Source organism: Rhipicephalus microplus, chromosome 5 (assembly GCF_043290135.1).
Source record: "Rhipicephalus microplus isolate Deutch F79 chromosome 5, USDA_Rmic, whole genome shotgun sequence".
NCBI classification, from domain to species: domain Eukaryota; kingdom Metazoa; phylum Arthropoda; class Arachnida; order Ixodida; family Ixodidae; genus Rhipicephalus; species Rhipicephalus microplus.
In genome coordinates this window covers 99,406,503-99,428,769 of record NC_134704.1, presented here as the reverse complement: position 1 = coordinate 99,428,769, position 22,267 = coordinate 99,406,503, and the positions used below count along the sequence as shown (strand labels likewise).

The 22,267-nt window shown below is 50.6% G+C and overlaps 1 protein-coding gene across 1 annotated transcript in view; it reads left to right on the top strand.

The window, feature by feature from the left end:
- Positions 1-228: 228 nt before the first annotated feature.
- The window catches only part of LOC142817880 (uncharacterized), a 259,330-nt gene continuing 237,291 nt past the window's right edge, over positions 229-22,267 (top strand). Inside the window, exon 1 of the mRNA XM_075895812.1 lies at positions 229-625. The gene's annotated coding sequence lies outside the window, so the exon portion shown is untranslated. The remainder of the gene's footprint in view (positions 626-22,267) is intronic.

Below are 22,267 nucleotides of genomic sequence, written 5' to 3'. Positions count from 1 at the left end.
GGTGCAAGAACCGTGCGCTTCGAAAAAGGCAACGCACTGCCCTGCAAATGGCATCGGCGTCTCTTCTCATAGGCCATTTCATTTTAAGTGCACAAATGAGCACAGTTCTCAGGTTGCTTTTGTTGGAGTAGACCCTTCGACACCTGTTATATTGGAAAGCAGTGCCGAAAATACCACAGCCTTTTCTGTTGCTGCCGCTCCGACCACTTCGACGCCACGTCGTACGCGTAAAAAATTGCCCACACAAAAAGTGCTACACCGGTCTGCCGAGGCGCGGACAGTGCAACCAGTATCAATGACGTGGATCCAAGATTGCCGACGGCTCAGTTTCTACCTCCACAAGACACGTCTTCGGTAGACAGCTTCACCCTGGGACTGGATGGTAGCATCAGATTGTCTAGCCTTGCCGAATTCAACGTCGATATGGGAGCTGCACGTGAAACCAAGCGCGAGTGAGGGCACACTCTCAGCTCTCGCTCCGATGAACACAGTGATGGCTGTAGTAGATCCCAACGGTCAAACAAACCTCAACCCTTTTCGGAAGGGTTGAACAGTGCGTTGCGATTTGGTTGAGGAAGTGTCCCCTGGACACTTTCAAGGACACCGTCAAGGACTACGCGTCCAGGTTAGTCTTTACTTTTCAATATGGCTGCTACACTGTATATTATTTCATTGAACGTTCAAGGTTTTCGCAGTCTGGCAAAACAGACTGAAGTGACTAGTGTCACCAGTGCTGCGAATTGTGATGTTTTGTGCCTGCAGAAGACAAATATCTTCTCGCTATCCAGCGTGCTTGCTTTTAAACGAAAGTTCAACCTTGATTGCTATTTCTCTTCCGCTACATCTCGTTTTACGGGAGTAGGTATTAATATTTTTAATCGGGCTTTATACCGGGATACTCGCGCTTTTTACGATGGTGTTGGTAGGGTCTTGACTTTAGACTGCAGTGACTTTTCTTGCAGATTAAAAATACTGTGTGTGTATGGCCCATCACAAGCTGTACTGTCTAGTGACTTTGTTAGAGACCTGGATGTGTTTTTCTTGACTGTCGTAATGTCATTCTAATTTGGGACTTCAACTGCATTCTAAATACGCGAACGAATTCACAAGGTTCTGGCTGGGGCCTGTCAACTTGGATTTCACGTGAGCTTGGACAACTTGTCCACCACATTTCTTTACTGGACGCGCAAATTGCAGTGCACGGAAAAACCTGTGTTTCGACATCTCGACGCGGTCGATCTTCCTGCAGGCTCAACCGGGCTTATGTTCCGCGTGCGTTAGAGGCGCTTGTCTCCGATTTATGCATCCCTACATACATACATAAATACCCACACTGGTCTAAAAACCACACTAGTTCTAGATTGCTGGGAAAGTGCTGCCTTTTTCAGAACACGTGGTGTCCATTAGGAATGTCCATTGTCTCCTGTGCTGTTTGTCCTCAGCATTGAACCACATTTGCGTGCTTTTGACGTGGATTCGCGCGTCTGGGGTCTTGCGTTTCCTGGTAGCAGTGTCGTTAAATTCACAGCTCTCGCTGACGACATAACCTTGTACCAGATGAAGAAAGCCTTTCATGCAGCCAGCGTGTATTTTCCCATTATGGCGACATTCTAGGTGCAGCGTTCAACATCTCATAGTCCCAGCATTTCTTCATTGGCTCTCCAAACACCAGGCTTAGCGCCGGTTTTTCTATTCGATCAGCCGGCCGCGCCCCTTTGTATTTTAGATATTTTATACAACCAATACGGCAATTGCGAATCCGTTTGGTTAAACGCTCTCGAAGAAGACTCCAAATTAAATATGCACTGCATTTTGACTTTCCACTTCTTGAGCGGAGGTACCTTGTGCAGACTGTATTTTGCGGTCGAATTTAGTACCTTTCTGACGTTGTGCAATCATCTTTAGGTATCGTTCGATTACTGCAGTCTGCTTTGTGTTACTTTTAAATGTGAAGCCTTTCTTAGCGAACTTTGGCAATTCTGAGCGTATCTATCTATCTATCTATCTATCTATCTATCTATCTATCTATCTATCTATCTATCTATCCATCTATCTATCCATCTATCTATCTATCTATCTATCTATCTATCTATCTATCTACCTACCTATCTATCTAGCCGCCTACGACTTATAGCGTCCTGGCCGTTTCAATAATGGTACCGATACAAAACTTGGTGCGGCACAAAATGACTGTATGGAGAACATATTTGACAAAGCATAAGATGAAATCACAATATTTATGTCATGAATGTCATGATTTACATTTCATGGTCCTGCAGCTCTCGCGATGGTTTCGTTCACATGACATGTTGCAAAACTGGTATGGTATGACAAGATTGCATGCCGAACACAAGCGACAGACTCTGACATGAGAATCATGGCATGCGTGTCATGTAACAACATGAGTACATGCCACGCTCATGATGCGCTCGTGGCCGTTTCGCTAGCATCACATATACAAAATGCGGTATTACGGTACGTGAATGGATGACGAAGGCATGACACTGGTGCAAACATGATAAACATGAGACGCTGTTATGTAGCAACATGACTATATGCCACGCTCATGATGCACTGGCGGCCTTTTTGCTAGCTTCACTTATACTAAATTTGGTATTACGGAATTGATTGATTGATTGATTGATTTGTGGGGTTTAACGTCCCAAAACCACCATTTGATTATGAGAGACGCCGTAGTGGAGGGCTCGGAAATTTAGACCACCTGGGGTTCTTTAACGTGCACCCAAATCTGAGTACACGGGCCTACAACATTTCCGCCTCCATCGGAAATGCAGCCGCCGCAGCCGGGAATCGAACCCGCGACCTGCGGGTCCGCAGCCGAGTACCTTAGCCACTAGACCACCGCGGCGGGGCTGGTATTACGGAAGGCGTCTCTAATAATGATATGGGAGTATTGGGACGTTAAGCCCAACGTATCAATCAATCAATTGGCATTACGGGACGTGAATGGATGACGAACGTGTGATACTGGTGAAAACATGATAAATATGAGATGCATGCCATGCAAAAAAATGACTACATGCTACGCTCATGATATGCTCGCGGCAATATATGCTTCACATATGCAAAATGTGGCATTAAGTGACGTCAATGGATGACGAAAGTATGTGACTGGTGCGAACATGATAATCATGAGATGCGTGTCACATAAGAACATGATTACATGCCACAGTGAAGGCGCTAATGCATTTTGACGTGACGTGGTGCACGTGCCCTCCGGCGTTGCCACCGGAAAGCCGGTTCTGCCATATGCTTGCAGGTTCGCGCCGCGCTGCGTCATTTTGATGCATGGGCGTTTGAGCGCGTCCGGTGGTGGTGGTGGTGGTAGAAAACATTTATTTTAAAAAACGTCTACTAGAGAGTGCCGACGTGGCCCATCGGCGTGCTAGAGTGGCCAGACCCTATTCCGGGACGCCAGTGGAGCTGGAAGCTGCCCGTGCGCGCTCCACCAAGGAGCGTTGCGCAGCCAAGGTAGAGCAGCCGAGCAGATGCTCCTCCCAAGCCTCTCTAGTTGGGATAGGAAAAGTGGATGAGAAAGGGACGGGATTAACTGGGCACGATGCTACGACGTGATATGTGTCGGCGAGGACATGACAGGTCGAGCAGGTGCCATTGATTTCCGGCAAAAAGTGCCTGGCGACCACCGGACTGATAAGAGTGTTCATCTTCAGGTGGCGTAGCAGTCGTTCGTCCGCTTTCTCCAAACCGCGTGCGGAGTCCGGGTATAGGCGGCGTGAAGCCCGGTAATAAGCCCAAATTTCGCGAAAGCGCGTCAGGTTGGTGTAGCCAGATTCCGTCTCGGGACATGGAGGGGCAACGACCCGGACAGGGGAAGCGCGGGCAGCGGCATTTGCCGCCTCGTTGCCGGGCAGGCCCGAGTGGTCTGGGGTCCAGACTATACGAATGGGATGAGGGTTAAAGCGCCAAGAGGCGGCCTGTAGTAGGCTAGCCGCCAGCGGGGCAATGGAACCCGGAAGGTATGGAGAACAGGCCGAGCGCGAGTCCGTCAGGATGGTGCGTGACGCAGGGTGAGAGGTGGCCAAATCTATGGCAACCTCTTCAGTGTGCGTTACTGTGTCTGCTCGAAAGGAGAGGCCATCGGCAAGTTTGCCCTCTGTAATCACGGCTGCCATGAAGTAACCCGAGGGCGTGGGACCCGAGACGTCCACGTGGAAAACACCAGGACGATCGGAGTGTCGCGTATGAAGGGCCGCGGCGCGTGCTAGTCTACGGCCAGGATGGAGGTCAAGGTTCATATTACGGGGTATAGGTTCCACCCATAGCTTTTGACGCCAGAGCTCTGGTACCGGCTGCAGAGGGTATTTGTCAGATATCGGGTTAAGGCCAAATCCATGTAGAAGACGGCGCCCTGAAGGCGTCTGCGACAGTCGATTGATTTGGTGAACGCGATGAGCTTCGCGCATCTCTGCAAAGGTGTTGTGTACCCCCAGAGCCGCGAATCGGCTGTTGGAAGTTGGAATAGGTAGGTCAACAGCGCGTTTGTATACTGAACGAAGAAGGACGTCCAGCTGGAGCTCGTTTCGACGACGCAGGCGAAGGTAAGGCAAGGCGTAGAGGACGCGACTGGTCACAAACGCGTGGGCCAATCGGAGGGACTGAGACCCGCGGAGGCCGCCGCGCTTGGTAGACACTCGCCGTATCATGCGGCTCACCTGCTCGCCGGTGCGTCTGAGGCCTGCTATTGTGCCCTTTGGATCCAAGGACGATGTGAGGTGAAGGCCAAGAACCCGAATATTTTGCACTGACGGGACGGGCCCGGACGGAAGAAAAATTTGAGGCGGTGGTAGCGGAGAGTTTGAAAGAAGAGCTGATTTAGCTGCAGAGCACTCCAGGCCGCATGAACTAGCGTAGGTGTCCCCCAGAAGGGCAGACTTTTGCAGGCGTTCTTCGATTTGCGCTAAGGAGCCGGTGTTGTCCAGATTGTGATATCGTCCGCATATAGTGCGTGTTGTATTCCCTCGACCTCGCTTAGAAGAGAAGAGAGGTTCATCATCGCCAGGTTAAAAGCAGAGGAGACAGGACTGCCCCTTGAGGTGTACCCCGCGTGCCTAATAAGTACGGGCCGTGTTCGGTAGAATTGAGGCGAATTAAGGCGGTGAGATGTGATAGAAAGGCGCGAATGTAGTTGAAAGTCTTCTTCCCGCAGTTTGTGGTAGACAAGTTAGTGAGTATAGTGCTGTGTTTGACGTTCTCGAACGCCCCGCGGAGATCGAGAGCGAGCACGGCTTTATCGTTATGGCGCATAGTAGTCGGCTCTATGATATCGTGTTGAAGCTAGAGCAGGACGGCCTGCGCCGACAGATGCGGGCGAAAGCCAATTATTGTGTCGGCAAAGGTCCTCCTGGCCTCCAAGTAGGCGGAAAGGCGTTCGCTAACCATGGTTTCCATGACTTTGCCTGCGCAAGACGAAAGTGAGATGGGTCTCAGTGCCTCGATACTAACGGACTTTGCCGATTTGTTAGATTGTCACGACCGATCTGGTCTATTCCGTTGGAAGTGGAGAGCCGTCCCATATTGAATTTATAAGGTGGAGTAACAAGAGGTGTGCTTGGTCGGGAAGATTTGCCAGGAGCGATACTGTGATTCCGTCACGTCCAGGGGCCGTGCCCCGTCGTATTTTCGTGAGTGCAAATCATAAATCGGAAAGCGTGTATGGGGCGTCGAGGTCGGTGTTAGGGGCGCCGGAATACGTATATGCTGGGCCTGCGGGATCAATTGTGCGGCAGATGTAGAGGCCACAAAGTTCTCGCGTGAGTTGATCCGTAGTGCCCTGAAAGGCATGCAGAGCACGGCGGAGCTGGCGTTGCGTTTCTCTCTTGGGGGTGGAGGGATCGAGAAGGTTTCGAAAGAGTCGCCACGCACTCTTAGAGCTCATCTGGTTTGCAGACTTCAAACAGGTGTCTGCCCAGTTAGCATCGCAAAGTTGTGCAGAGTATGCGGCCGCCTTTGCAGTGAGCGCCTCAATGCAAGCGCGAAGTTTCCGATTAGGTTGGTGCGTTTCCAGTGCCTTACGAGCCCGCGGCGAGCGTGCCAAAGATGTAGGAGGTGTGGATCGATTGCAGGAGTCAAATAAGAGGTTGCAAGGGTGCGAGTGTTCGCTTCTTTCATATGGAGGGCGTATGATGCCCACGCTGCATATTCGGTCGAGAAGAGGATGGCGGGGAATGGTTGCATTCTGAACTGAGTCCAATCGGTGAGACGGGCATGGCCCCAGTGTTGGCACATTTTCTGCCGCGGTTTGAACGAAATGCGGAGTAAAAAGTGATTGCTGCCTAGGGTTTCGCCTAAAATTTCCCATGTAGCATCGCGGATGTGACGGGTGAGGGAGAGGTCGGGGCATGTGTCTCGCGTGACCGAGTTGCCGGAACGTGTGGGTTGTGCCGGATCGGTAAGAAGTGTGAGGCTCAGCAAGGAAATGAGCTCCTTGAGCTCTCTGCCCCGGGCCTTCTCGTTGTGGTAACCCTAGTGAGGGCTGGGGGCATTAAAGTCCCCGACAATCACCAGTGGTTGTCGGGCCGCTATACGCAGCGCCCGATGGTAGAGATGCGCAAACGAAGCCCTCGCAAGGAGAGGGGGACAGTACACGTTTAAGATATGTATTGATGGTTGGCCCCTCCGCTGAGACAGCACTGATATCACGCAGTAGTCTTAAGGAAGATTCAGATCGAGGTCAATCTGTATCGCCGTGTAAGCTTTATGCACGAGGAGGCATGTGGTGGTGCCGCCTACATAGGAGCAGTATCCAGAAAGGGATGGAGCAGGGTCAGATTCTTGGAGCGCCAAGACGGCTGGCTGAGAGCCAAGTGAGCTGAGGAAAAGAAAAGATGTGAACTCTTTCGCCTGTTCCCGAAGCCTCCAGGGTTCCACTGTATGATCTCGAATTTAGACGCAATATTTGAACGGTACGTACGGTTGGTAGCCATCGTGACTGTCTTAGGTTTTATATTTGGTCCTCTATGTCCCGCTCAGAATCCTCAGAGGCATGGAGGCCGGATTGTCCGACGGCGTGGTGGTGGTAGCCACCTTACGACGACGCCATGGAGCTGCACCCCCACTGCTCACCGAACAGGAATGGGAATGCGATGCCTTGTGTTGAACCTGGGTGATTGCCCAGGCTTGAATAGGCTGGGTAACCTCTACTACTATGCGTTGGACAGAGAAGCTGGTGAGAAGGGGATTAATCGAAGCTTCGACGCGCGTAAGGCGTTCCCCTATGCGCGGGGCGCGCTCTTCGCTGGGGAGAGTTTGGTTAGCGGGCAAGGGAACCTGAGGTGCCCCAGGAGCCTCAAGAGCTTCTGGAGTAGATGCGGCACCGGTTTTGAGTGCTGGAGTACATATGGCTGCTTTAACCGGCGGTTTAAAGGGAGTGGACTTAGCGCGAGGACTAACCTTAGACGTGGCTGGCGTAGCCGCCTGGACAGAGGAGGCAATACCGGATGGCCTTGCAGTACACTGTTGTTGGGGTTGAAGTCGCTTATTTCAGAGTTCGAGTTGTTTAGTTGAAAGAATTTTGCTTTTGAAGTGCCGCAACTTGCTGGCGAAGAGCCGCAAGTTCGCGAGAAGGAGGATCGACAGAAGGGGGTGAGAGAGGCTTAGAAGCAGCATTCCCTGCCCAACTGCTCACCTGAGGTACCGCCGCTGGTGCTTCGAGCGGTGGGAATGTCTGAGTGTCGGCGTGGAGTGGTGGAGCCAACTGATGCAGGCTGGTGCTGCTGTCTGGTTGTGACGAATATGAGGTGGTCCCTCGAGGAGTTGTTGAGGGCTGCTTACGTTTCCGATATTTTGCCGTGCAGCCACTGGTCCCAGTCTCATGGGCGCCGTGGCAGAGGAGGCACTTGGGGTGGCAGTCGTGGGCGTTGAGACCTGCAGGTTCGGGGGTTCCATATTTGGCACACTGGGTTGGAGCGGGGTGAGGACACTGAGGTGGTCGATGACCGATGGTACCGCACTTGGTGCAAACAGGGACCGTTTTCTTGTAGGCGCGGATATACGTCGCCACGCAGTAGTAGAAGAGGAAGCATGGTAACTTCGTGCTCTCGAAAGTCACCACCGCCGCCGCGGAATCTCCGAGTTTGTGGACCGCGACAATAGTACCTCGAGGCCAATGCAGTTCTGACTTTATCTTCTCCGGGCTTTCAGCAGGGTTTATGTTGATGACGCCCTTGCATGTATCCCCTGGTGACTTGGCGTGGCCTCCAACGGGCAGCTGCTGATCGCCCACTTGCAGCTGCAAGTCCCCGAGGAGTGTCTGTGCCATAGGCAAAATGGTGGTGCTACAGACCAAGACGTTTTGTTCCCAGATCGGCCACACTTGAATTTGCGTGGTAGTCCGGTCGCCGAGGTAGCTGCGGATGGCGTCGCCCACATGATCGGCCGGGACGAATGTGCGTAGCTGGCAGGGAACGCGAGGTTTCACTACTACGATGTAGTCGCCACGAGAGAGGCGAGGAGTCTGACGCGGACACCACTTGCGTTGCTTCGCTGGCTGCGAGGACGGAGCAGAGGTAGGCGCACCAGCGGAGGGATGGCGCGCCGGCGTTCCTTGCAAGGCTGGGGAATGGCGGCCAGCTGTGGCGTCTCGTTGTTGTTGAGACGCAGACTTTGATTTCACTTGCTTGCGTTGCCACAGTCTCACCATGTCGTCGAGGTATTCGTCTTCTGATGGCATAGTGTTTACGGAGGATGAAATCTCCATGGACAGTACTTGGCTTGAGATAGGATCATAGCCCGTTAGCGGCCGTCATCGCCGGGCTGAGAGCCCTTAGCGAGGTGGCGTTGTAGCCGGGAGTGAAGGACGTCCCTCAAGTGTTCAAAACTGAGCCCACCTGGACGAAGGTGTTGTCTAGGCGAAGTGGAGAACTTGACGATAAACCCAAGTTTCAGGGGTACCAGGGTGGATGTCCACAGAAATAGCAGAAAATATACGGAGGCCATGTGGAGTGCGTCCATCACCATCGAGCGCTCGCAGCGCCCCCTTCTGAGCACGTCCGGCGTCGCTCCACCACGAAAAGAAGGAGATGCAGTGTTGTCTGGGTAACGCATCGGCGCGAAATGCAGCATATCGCATTTCGAACCGTTTGCCGTCATGCCTCGTCGATGGACGCTGCTCACGCCGCCTGGCGTCAGACTATAGAGTGCTCGCGTTTTGCTAACGTAGCTTTGCTGTTCCCATCGTGCGAGCGCGTCAACGCTACATTGGAGTATGTTGGCCCCTTCATGATGCACTCGCGGCAGTTTTGGTATCTCCACGTATACGAAATGGGGTGTTACGTGACGTCAATGGATGACGAAATATAAGACTGGTGCAAACATGATAATACTGACACGCGTGTCATGTAAGAACATAACATACCACGCTCATAGCGTGCTCCCGAGCGTTTCGATAGCTCCACATGTACTAAATTTGGTATCACGTGGCGTGAATAGATGACGAAGTAAACGACACAATGAAACAAGATACTCATGACACGGAAGTCATGTACGGGATGACTTTCCCACCTCGTATAGTTGTGCCGATTTTAAAGCGACATATCAACTTTTCTTATTTGTGTTTCGCATATCATTGATTCCCACTGTATGTGGGATCTCCCTAGTTTGTCGGATAGAACTGATCACAAGACCATTCGGTTCTTCTCCCCTCGCGTGAATTGATCGCCGGGGTGTCATGCACAGCGACCAAGCCTGTCATAGCTTGCGCTAGTGCTTGTACTCCGTACATTCCACTTGCGTCCTCGCAGTTATCCGCTATCTCCGGTTGCCCTTTCTTGCTTTATGGCGATGCCGACGCATCGGGCATAGTGGCCGCCTTGATTCTTCAATGCTTTCCCCGGTGACTACCAATTTCCATGCCCAGTGCTTCACTCTGCAGCGACGTTGCAGTGACTTCTGTGCCGCTGTCTCAACCATGACCCCTCCTATCGACTCCACTTGCATCATAACTGAACAGTGACTTTGTTTGTTCCGTGTGCATCTGCATAAGTCATGCCGCGCTCAAAAAGATTCCCACAACAGAGGAGCTTGAAACACACAAGCGGCGTCGTGCCTCTGGCGATCGCCGTCGCTATGCACTGCTGCGAGGTGAAGCATGCACGGCCCTCTTGGAACAGATGCAACAAACGGCTCGGTCGCGACATGCGGCGCTACAAGGCGAAGCACGCATGACCTGCCTAGAATAGATGCGGCAAATGGCTCGTTCGCAACATGCGGCGATACAAGGTGAAGCGCGCTCTACGTGCTTGCGAGGCATGCGACTGGTGGCGCGTTGGCAGTGTTCTGTACAACATGGCATCTCCGGCACCGTTATTTTGTAAGCTGGCGCAAACAAACATCTCAAGAAGCACTTCTTTCATAATCTATTGGGGGCGTCATGCAGCGTCGGCGACCGCCTTTGGTTGGCGTTGGACGTGTCAAAGATTGCAGATCGGTTCATTCCCGTCCTCGCTCTTGTGTTTCCCGAAGAAGACGGACACCACTTTCAAACGTGCGCTACCTGCAGGTTGACTCTTTCTAAAGGAAAGATTCCCCGACTCCCGCAATCCAATGGTTTTGTCTGCCTGACGAAGCCGGCACATGGACGCTCTAGATGCCGACCAGTACGGACGCGTGAAGATCGGCTCCTGCTTTCAAGAATGCTTTTCTGTAGAGTACACGAATTTGTCATCGAGTTTTCAGTCACATCATGTGCCTGAATTCTCAAGAAATCAGTAGATACCACGTTTGTGCCAGTGAGTTTGCTTCTAAACCATTTTTGGGTCATTTTTACACGGAAACGCCACCGGAGGATTTGGGCCTAATCAAGGAGAAGATCGCCGCCGATGCACCGGCCCGGTGCCAACATGACTCAATGCTCTGCGTGTTCCAGGAGTTGCAACTGTGAATGGAATACCAATTAGATGGAGGAGTCATCTCTCCAGAGGATTGCACGGAATAGACCCCCTTCAAAAAAAAAGGTGGCCCCTAGCGCCGCGGACGTGAACTACAGTCTGCCGCCAATGTGAGGACACCGCAGCAGACGACGCAGGATGTGTGTCCCAGCGACGCTGACGCGCGTTTCTTGCAGCATACACAGACACCTCTTGCGTTCCTGCAGGATGCGGACAACGTCGGGAGGGCACGCCGATGAGAGTCTCTTGCAGGCGGGATGCATGCATTGCCAGTCATATGAAGACAAACTGCTCGTCCAAAACGTTGAACGGCACAAAATATTGCTCATTGTGCAGCGGAAGCAGCTGAAAAAGCTTGTCGGTTAGTACTATAGCTGGTTCAAGCTAGACATTGGTGCGATTGCAGTGGATGATACGGAGAACTAGCCACCAACACAAACATCACAGCACTCACGCATTTGACGGCTCGTATTTCATGCCCTCATCATGGCGCTAGCTATACGACATTCCTTTGCAAAGAAAACTGACAAATAACTCACCGTCAGGTGGCGTATCTATCAAAAGGGTCTATACATGGGCTGGAAGGAAGCCGGAGTGAGACGCTCAAGAAAGAAGCCAGCCGCGGTTAGCGTTCCTGCTGCCAAGGGCTCGACCAAGGCTGGCGTTGGGGGAGACGCTCGAGCCAGTCGTAGTAGACATGACACCAAGCATACAATCGTGCGAGCTGGACGCATTCCGCAACTACCCAAGGTAGTTAGCAAAATTGTGCTACGGTTACGTGAAAGATTAGATATATCGAGAATTGGCAGTGGAGCTTTGGAAGATGCAATAGTACTGGCGGCTGGCGTCAAAGAGGAGGAGGCCATGCAAGACATCATCTGTTCTAACTTGCAGCCGAACATTATGGTGGCAAACACTCCGGACCAGGACAGAGCTTCAAGATACCTCAAGGTCAAGAAACTCGACAGTGGAGGCAAAGTGTTCGAGGTTAGCGTGAACGCCACGTCACCCCACGATACTTGTAGAGGAGTGATTCGCGGTATCCCCGTAAGCGATACTTAGGACATTGTGACCCGAAAGAATGTGAACGCGAAGAACCCGCTCGCGCTGCAGGCCAAGCGAATCAAGGACACTGGGATAATCATCATAGCGTTCGAAAGACACAAAGTGCCGAGATTCATGAGATATGGTCCTTCTATTTTGCAGGGCACCCTTTACCGCAAAAACATCGACATTTGTTACATCTGTGGAAAGCTGGCACATCAGTCTCACGTCTGTCCAAACCCAGCTGAAACCATCTGCAGAGGTTGCGAGATCAAGAACCCAAGTAAGCTGCACCATTGCAATTCAAGATGCCGGCTTTGCGATGGTCACCATCCCACGGCAGACAAGGAGTGCAAGAACAAATTCTTAGTGCCATACGTCGTCAGACGCAGACGTTGGGAAAGATCGCAACCAGCCATAGAAGCCCGTGACGCATCAATGACATCGAGTTCAGACATCAGCGACGAGCATCTAATTCCAGCCATCGAGACCCAAATCATCCAGACTACAATAGAACGGGAAAGGCGGCCCCACTCCAGCGGAGGTCGCGTTCGAGAAAAGGTTATAGACCAAAGGCCCTCTCCCAATCTTGTGGGCACTCGAGTTCTCAAGGTCACTATCTGGATCAAGAGCAGTCTGAACGGCACCCGAATAGCCAGCTGCCTGGCGTCTAGCTCGAGATCTTAGCTTCGAACCCGGGGAGGACGCCTGCAGTTGCACCGTAAGGCAGCTGGGCGGAGCGAGTGTGAAACGGTGTGGCAGAGAAGATGACATGTAAGCTACTAGAGCATAATAGAATTGCACAGCTTGTCAAGAAAACACGAAGCTTACAAAATTGAATGAGAAGCTATCAGCCGAGTTAAAGGAAATAAAAAATTATTCTCACTAAGCTAACCAGCCCGCAGTCTTCACAGCCAACTCCTCAGCCGGTTGATGTCCATGTGGCTGAAAACGTGGGGGACTCGAGAACTACGAAAAAGAGGGCAATCATGGCAGAAGACGTGGAAGCCAACAAAAACGACCATGTCAGATATGAAAGAGGTCTTCGACACGCTCAGCAAAGTAGTAGCCAATCTTAGCGAGCAGATGGGCAGGCTACTATCAAGCATTGCGGCACTGGAAGAGCATATGACTTTGCGCATAACAAATGTCGAAGCATATCTGCACAACACACCAGTGCCTCCTCATGCAACAAACTCGCCTCTTCGGCCACAAATACTAGTAATACTAAACCTGTCGACAGGTGCAGCATCAGGCTCTGGTGGCCCATGTAATAACCATGATGGCAGCGCTAGGTGAAGCATTCCGTATCTTGCAATGGAACTGTAGAGGTTACCTCAAAAAGAAGGCAACCCTACAGCAGTACCTCAGGAGCAGCCAAGAAAAGCCTCATGTTATATTATTGCAAGAAATCCTTTCATCTTAGACAACGCTGCCTCGATTCCGGCCTGTAATAGGGGACACCGACGAGAAGGGAGCCTGCACCTTCGTATGCTAAAAACTAACGCACGTTACCAACGACCTTAATAGAAGCAGGCCGGTTGGAACACATCATGGTAGAGATTGTGCGGGCTACCAGCAACCGTCAGAGCATTTTTATTCTTAACATATAGAGCAGTCCAAAGGAACCAAAGCAAGTGTTCAAGACGGCTCTAAAGAAAGCTGTTAGTATCGCCGGGTAATGTTCGCTCATCATAGCAGGTGATTTCAACGCCCCTCATCATACATGGGGTTACAAGTACAACACTAGAAAAGAAAATCGACTTTGGCGAAGTGCCAGTGAACTTGATCTCACCCTAAATAAGACCCCAGCCTACCAACAAGGCTTGGTACATCCTGCTGCAGGGATTCCACCCCAGACCTTACATTTGTAAGGAACATCAAGAAGGTCCAGTGGATGAACCTTGCTGTAGACTTCGGGAGTGACCACTGCATTCTTGCGACTACCTTCTCCGTGGAGTCTAAGTAGCAGAGAGAATTCCACTTCACAGACTGGGATAAGTTCAGGAAGTTAAGGATGGAAAGGGAACAAGATGGCCACAGACCAGGCTTGGAGCAGTGGGTTAAACAGATTAAAGAGGAAATCAAATATGTCTCCTCAACCATTACAACAGATTTTCTGGTTGAGAGAATGGATAGCTGTTTCACTCGTCTTCTTGAGGCAAAGCAAGCACTACTGAACCATTGGAAGGGTCAGCGCCTGAGCCAAAGACTGAGGAAGAAGATAGCTGAGGTAAACAGATCAGTGGAGGAACATTGTCGCGCACTATCTAGGCAGCAATGGGACAAAATATGCAACTCTGTCGATGGTCAGATGTGTAATGGCAAGACATGGAATATGTTAAAACATCTCTTCAACGAAAACACCACCAAAACAAATCAAAAGCATGTTATCGCTCGAATTTCGCATGAAGATATAGGGCTCTCTACAGAACAGCAAGTCGTGCAGCGGCTCGTCCATAAGTACCTCCCAATCACAATAGGATTAGAACCACCTAGTAGACAGAACCATGGCACACCCAATTCAGGTTTTGAAAGTGACTTTAACATCGAGGAGATCCGAAGAGCCTTGCATGATCTCAATGGCAGGTCGGCCCCTGGTCTGGACGGTTTATCAAACAAGGCCCTTCGTAACCTTGATGACGAATCAATTGAGACCGTGAAAGACATGATGAATGCAGCATGGAGAGAAGGAAGGTTATCAGAGCAGTGGAAGCTCGCACACACGATCCTTATTCCGAAGCCAGGAAAGTCCCCTAACATGAAAAGCACGATGCCAGTATACTTGACATCATGTATCGGCAAGGTTGCAGAACATGACATACTGCACAGGATAAACAAGTACTTTTGAAGTAACGATATCTATACATACATAATGAATAGGTTCAAGGCAGGGCTATCCATATTAGACGCAATGAAGCTTATCAAACACCAGGTCATCAACAACGAAACCAGAAACGTGAGAGCCATTTTGTGCCTAGACCTAGAAAAAGCGTTTGATAACATCTACCACCCATTCATACTCGAAGCGATTTCCAAGCTTTGTCTTGGGGAAGCCTTCTTTGACTACGTATGGTCCTTTCTTACAGATAGGAAAGCCATGAAGATTTCAGATATCGAGACCGCAGAAATCAAACTAGAAGCAAGGGGCACAACGTAAGGGGCAGTGATTTCACCAATGCTGTTCAACATTGCCAAGATTGGACTGTCAAAGAAATTATGAAGCATCGAAGAATTGAAGCACAGTATCTACGCAGGTGACACTACCATCTGCTGTACAGCGGGGAGTGAGAGGCGGATCGAGAGCCCCCTCAAGAGGCCATTGACACTGTAGAAGAGTACCTTCGTCCTTCATGGCTCAATTGCTCCTCGAGCAAGTCAGAACTTCACCTGTTTGGGACTAAACGCCGGGGACCAAAGCCCAGGGGATGGAAGCCGTTAAACCAGATGGACAACCACCTCCATACAAATCAAGAGGATGCCACCCAGAGGATCGACTCCATCAAAGTCTTGGGCATGTTGATAGAGCCTACCGGCGCTAACAGAAAATCGATAGCCAAGTTGACCTGGAAAGCAGACAGTGCAGTGCGCCTCATACGCAGAGTGGTGAACAAAAGATATAGGATCAGGGAAGACAACCTCATCCGGTTGATCGATGCGTTTGTTCTAAGCCACTTCACGTACGAGGCAGCAATGTACAACTGGTCTAAAGCAGAATCCGAGAAACTGAATGTGCTCCTGAGGAAAGTTATCGAGACGGTCTGGGGCCGGGGCCTACCCATACACACGAGCCCCGAGCGTCTACTTGAGCTTGGCATTCACAACACGCTCGAAGAAATAGCCGAGGCCTAAGAAAGAACACAGTTTGCAAGGCTATCTAAAACAAGGTCGGGGAGAATGATCCCGCTGGAGCCGGGCCAGCACCCAATGACTTTTTGACTCAAGTACAATGATATCCCCGACAACATCAGGGAGAATATCATGGTATCTTCCATATCACGAAACATGCATCCAGAACACAACATCGGAAGAAGAGTAGCGAAGGCTAGGATTATGCTTCGTCAAGTCTCAAACGAGGAACGAAGGGTCGCATTTGTTGACACAGCTTCCAACGCCAATGGAAAAGCCTTTGTGACAGGGGTGGTCGATGGGGCTGGTTATGTCGTCAACTCAGCGATGGTCAGGACGAAAGACCCAATCATTGCGGAACAGTTGGCCATCGCCTTAGCACTCAAGATGAATAACATTGAAGTCGTCTACAGTGATTCCATGGCAGCACTATGGGTCTTCGCATAGGAGACGGTCTCAGAACAAACTCTGAGAACGATACATGGCAAGGACATAACCCGTCATCTTCTGAGTTAGTTCCCAGCTCACCTTGGACAACTCAACGACTCCCCTCCTAATCTCAGCGAAGCAGCACACGAGGTGGCGCGAGACCTCTCCAACCGCACCTCCTCGGGCATGCGTTCTACCAGCGAAGGGGAAAACCGGCAAATTCTTACAACGTATAACGAGCTCACTAAACATTTCCACCTGTTCTTGAACGATTTTCTCTCCACCTCACAAAAATCTTATTCGGCCCCAAGCACTTACTATAAGTCTTTTGCAAACGCAGATAAACGCTACTTAGAAAATGTTACACATCATGTGCCCTGACCCATACGCCAGTAATCTTCGCCCACATTGAAGGGCAATAGCTTCATTAGCACATATGCTATGGCAGTGTACAAAGTTCGCTCATTTATCGAACATCACCTCGGCCAGATAAGAGGCGAGAATCTGCAGCTCGTCCTTTGCAGATCAGCTCTGGGCCCTCCACCAAGCCCGCGAGGCGGCTGAGGAGCTGGGCATCTCAGTCCCCACGTGGGAGCAGCCCACAACACAGTGATATGTGTTGTGGAGAACCAAATAAAAGTTTATCCAATGCAATCCAATTCAAGCTGGCACATCACGAGATCAGCGAGCGCCTCTTATCTCCCCGCATACCATTTATGCAAATCCGCCGCCTCATGCGCGTGGGCAATTCAGAATAGTAGGCGAAGTGGTGAACGTGCCTGTGGAAGTGGATTGGATGGTTAAGTCACTTCCACGTGCTGTATCAGAAGATATGGGCATCTTTGTGAACTTTAAAAAAGATGCAGGCGCTAAAGTCAGTGTATGTACAGGATGTGGTGCGTAAGGCAGAGTTGAAGGCGTGGCTTCACTACTTTCGCGGTCCCCCACTCTACATGCGTTATCACTTATCTGTGCCGGAGGGAGCCATTGATCAGTGCCTGGATGATCTGGCCAACGCAGATGAGATGGAGACAGTAGAGAGCCTGGAAGACGACGCAACCACGATCGACGATCCCGTGTGCGCAAATCGGCTTGTGACGCTGTACCAACAGACAGTCATATGGGACGACACCTCCTACTTTGACATAAGTCCCGTGAAAACGTCGCCCCACAAAGCGTGCTGTACGACGAGCACGCAGAACAGCTCGCTTTCCTGCAGATCTACTTCGGGCACCCCCGGTGCATCAGCTCCGATGTACACCCAACTGTTTTCGACTTGGAAAGCACTGAATTCGCCACACTGATCGGCGCGGTATCATGCCCACCCTCATAATGTATATGGCGATGAAAGTCCTGCGGTTCCGCATACGCGCAGGGCTTGGCGTCACTTTCAGAAACTGCCAGGCGACTGAGAATATAACGAAGAAGCTATTGGAAGACCGCAGCTTTGTCGAGGAATGCATCAGTTTAGACTTCGCTTTCCTTGGGGGCACAGAGAACTCCGTGTATTACTGGGCGCAGGGGAAGAGAGATGTCTTCGCCATGATCCGACAACTCGGCAAGCTTACGCTCTTTATGACTCTCAGCATGTCCGAGCGACGCAATCAGCACCTTCTTCAACTTATAGCGAATCTGAACGAGCCGGTTGAGGAGCGCCGCCACAAAGTCGATGACATGCACTCGTTGTACAAGGCTTGCCTAGTTAACAATGACCCAGTAGCTTGCGCCCTCTTCTTCGACAAACTCGTTCGCGTCATCATGATGATGCGGCAAAACACTAAGATATCCACCTCCGCATATAATCATGTTGTGCATTACTTTAAGCGAATAAAGTTCCAACAGGGAGGGAGCGTACACGCGCGACTGCTCCATTGGTTCAACGAGGCACCTCAGGAGGACTTCCGTGATGATATGCCTTGCTCGGTTGCCTTGGTCGATTCGCTTATGAGCCTGGATACTAGCATCTTGAGCGCCAGTGCTTCCAGATACACCAACACACCTTTACGTTCTACAAGCGGGACAAAACTAAGAACGTGTGCCGGTTTAATGCTCCCTTCTGGCCAATGAGGGAGACACGTATTCTCACCCCCACTCTCAAGCACTAAGTAATTGCACTGGAACTCAAGGCCCTGTGCGAAAAGTATAACCGTATGCACAGCAAATAGGAAGAAGTGCAGTACGCACCAGTTGACGAGTTTTGGCAGATTAAGGGTATTGCTACAGAAGCTGAATACATCCAGGTGCTGAAGGCAGGCATCAGCCATGCCACAGTCTTCATCAAGAAAGACCCCCAACAGCAATTCGTGAATTCATTTCATCCGTGGATAGCGTCTGTCCTGAACTCCATGTATATTCAGCTGATTGTGGATGGCTATTCGTGCGCGGCATATGTGGTGGGCTACGTCAACAAGTCCAGCCGTGAATTCTCGAATCTGCACACCGCACTTGCAGACATTGAGAAGCACCACCCAAGCTTGTCAGTGAGCTTGGTGTGCGTGTGCTTAACGGCGTTGAGATGAGCACCCAAGAAGCTGCGTGGACCCTCTTCCGTCTCGACATGCCTGATTCCAGCCGGCAAATTGCTTTCATATCTACCATGCACCCCGGTGAGCGAGTATGCCTCTGCAAGCAGTAGCTAGAATTACAGGGTGAAGACGACGACTCCACTGACGTGTAGAAGCTGGACGTGGTGCTGAAATACGAGGATCACCTCGAAGAGATGGCCGACGCATGGCTCGCAGATTTGTCGTGCATTATACGTACAACCCTCAACAAGGCCAGTATCGACACTGAAAAGTGCCCGGGATCATCAGATACCGAGCCTATAGAAGAGAGGATGCGGATGATTTCATGGGAGAAACGGTCACGCTATTTCACCCGCTCAGGCGCGAGAGCGTTGATGTTTAAAAAATTTCATGTCCCTCTATTAGACCCACTTCGAACAAATTGTGTCCAAAAAAAAGAATTCGAGGGAAACATTTCTTGGGAGGACCTCGAGCACATGTGCCACGAACTTCTGCAACAAAACATCATTGAACACCAACAGCAAGAAGAAATCATGGTAAGGCAAGAAAGCGTTTTGTCGTACCCGACCCGAAAATGTTGATATCGCACACGTCACTTCCGCATGCGGAGCAGGTAACACATGCCATGCAGTGAGGACAAGAGAGGACGTCATGAGTGCCAGGGACTACTGTGTGACCATGCGCCGCACAAACCAGGAGCAGCGCTCACTACTACTGGAGGTCATCGATTGCTCGCAGCTGCCCAATAAAGAACCGATTAGAGTCTTCCTGACGGAACCAGTAGGGTGAGGCAAGACATTTCGGTTGACCTATTAAAGCATACCTACAACCGGCTTTATACGAGTCCTGGCTCCGCAAGCAATGCTTATGTCGCTATGGCAACAACGGGAAAAGCCACTTCTGCTGTCGAAGGCATGACCGTGTACTCGGCGCTCAAGATAACAACAAAGAAGGATGATGGAGGCTTGAGTCACAGCGATATAAATACCTACAGATATGCCTTCAGGGACATCAAGGCAATATTAGTAGACGAAGTCAACATGATGGGCTCCGAGGTGCTGGTGAAAGTGGACGAAAGGCTGCGCCAAATCACGCAGAACTTTCACTAATCCTTTGGAGGCCTCAACGTCTACATGTGCGGTGACTTCAGCCAGTTGTCTTCCATAAAGGCAACTGAAGTGTACAGGTGCAGCGTGAGACAAGTGAGGGAGCTGAAGACGGAGCATCTCTGAAATACTCTCCACTACCACCAGCTTGTTTGGGTTGTCCGCCAAAGTGACGCAGCCTTCTCGTCGTTTGTTACGAGATCAGATGATGGCCTCGCACTGAGCGAGGATGACGTCACGATGATTGAAAGCCGCCTTGTGTCATTCGAGCAAGCTGCCACAAAGTGCCGAAATGGCATCCGGCTCTTCAATGGCAATGCGGACGTTGACCAATACAACGCCCACTACCTCGAGGATGTAGGTGACGTCTTATGCCATTCCGCTTGCGATAACACCACCGGCTACAAGGTTGAGCAGGCGTACAGACATACCCTTTCAAAGATGGCTAACATGAACACAAGTGGCAGGGTGGGGGGGGGGGCTGCCAGCCTCGATTTTTCTGAGCGTCGGCAAGCTCTACATGATCATAACCAACATACACGTCAGTGATGGTCTCGTCAATGAAAACATAGGCACCTTGCGCTACATCAAGCATGATAAACACGCCCACATCGTGCGTGTGTGGCTGGAGTTTCCGACATCTGCCGTAGGCATCGTCGCTCAGGCTAAAATGAAACACGTCATGGTTGCAAATCCCTCCATACAATCACAGTGGGTACCCGTGCGACTGCGAACCACCACCAACACGATCTGCGCAAGGCAATACATTTCTCCCAAGAGAACACAGTTTCCCCTCACACAAGCCAATGCGATAACTATACACAAGTCGCAAAGAGCCACGTACGCTGAGGCAGTCTACTAATACGACAGGCGCCATCCTCTTAGGCTTGTCTACGTGGCCCTGTCTTGGGCTACCAGCCTTGATGACTTATACAAAACCAACGCAAAGTGTGATTTCAAGATTCATTACTTGCGTAGTTCAATCGACAGACAACGTGTGGACGAAGTGACCTGGTTAGAAAAAAAAGTGGCTGGATACTATCCTAGACCAGGCTGACGCCTTCGTGTGGCACCACAATCAGAGGAAACAACTCAGACTCGCTGCTCTCGATGTCCAGTCTCTTTATGCACACGTGCAAGACATTTAAGAAGAATCTGTGTTCACACAAACTCCCGTACTGCTTCTTTCTGAAAGTTCGAGTGATGAGCCCATTTTCATCAAGGGATTCCAGTTTGTCGTCCATAGCAAGCGACCTCATTGCAGACGCGCTGGCGTGGCCATATATAAAACAATGCGACGTGAAACTTCGACATTGGCGGCGTTCCACTGCACCAACTTCCAAACACCAAATGCATAGCCGCAAGCATTGGAATTGGCGATGTCTGTATAGCGCATAAATTACAGTGACAGTTAAACCGCGTTCGTCTCCATTTACCTGAGCCTCGGAGCGCAAAAAGAGTCCGTGAAAAGCTTCTTGTCTATGTTTCTTGACGATTACGCCACTACGACGGACAATACGGACCCTAATAACTCTGCCGAGAGGAGTATGCCGATCGTCATGGCTGGTGACTTGAATGTGGGAATGTCAAAACCCGTCAACGCCTGGTTCACACAATGCATGGAAGATCTTTTCGGTTTGCACAGCGCCTCCCAAGATCTATGCCTACAGCGAGGAAAGAGGGTGTCATTGATCACTTCTTCATAAGAGACATCAACAATTTTCAGCAGTTCAACTACACTTCATACTTCAGTGTACAAGGTCCCTCGTCGCCACAATATCAGACGGATCTGTTAACTCTTCTTCAGCTGCTGGTGCTGACTGTTCACAGTGATGATGTTAACGATGTGTCTACAACCTTTTCCACACATTGACGCTTATTCGTTATGTGTGTACTCGTTCACTTCCATTTGGGACCAATACTAGAACAACGTTTCAGCCTACTACAGCTGCGGCTCGTATTTTCAAACGTTAGTTGTACCGTCGTTACATGACTATAAACAACTTACTTACATCTTATCTGGATAGGTCAGTGCACATAGCATTTCCACTAGTGTTTACTGTGTAGTACGTCTGTCCGCCTCGTAACGTTGTGATACTTTTAAGTGAGATATGAACCTTCCTCAGTCATGCTTCCCATATCATCAATTCCCACTATACGAGAGATATGCCAATTTTTTTTGTCAGGAGGCACTGAGTTGGTCTCTCGTTCGGCACTGGGACAGCAGTGTTCTGACGAAGGCTTTGCTTTCCCTTCAGTGTCCATATGCTGTGGGCGGCTGGCAGTGCGCTTCCTTTTCCGTCTAGTGCAACGGGAGAAATCTCCCGCACGAACGCTTGCATATGACTTCGTGGGTACTCACCTTCGGCATTTGATGCATATTGTGCAC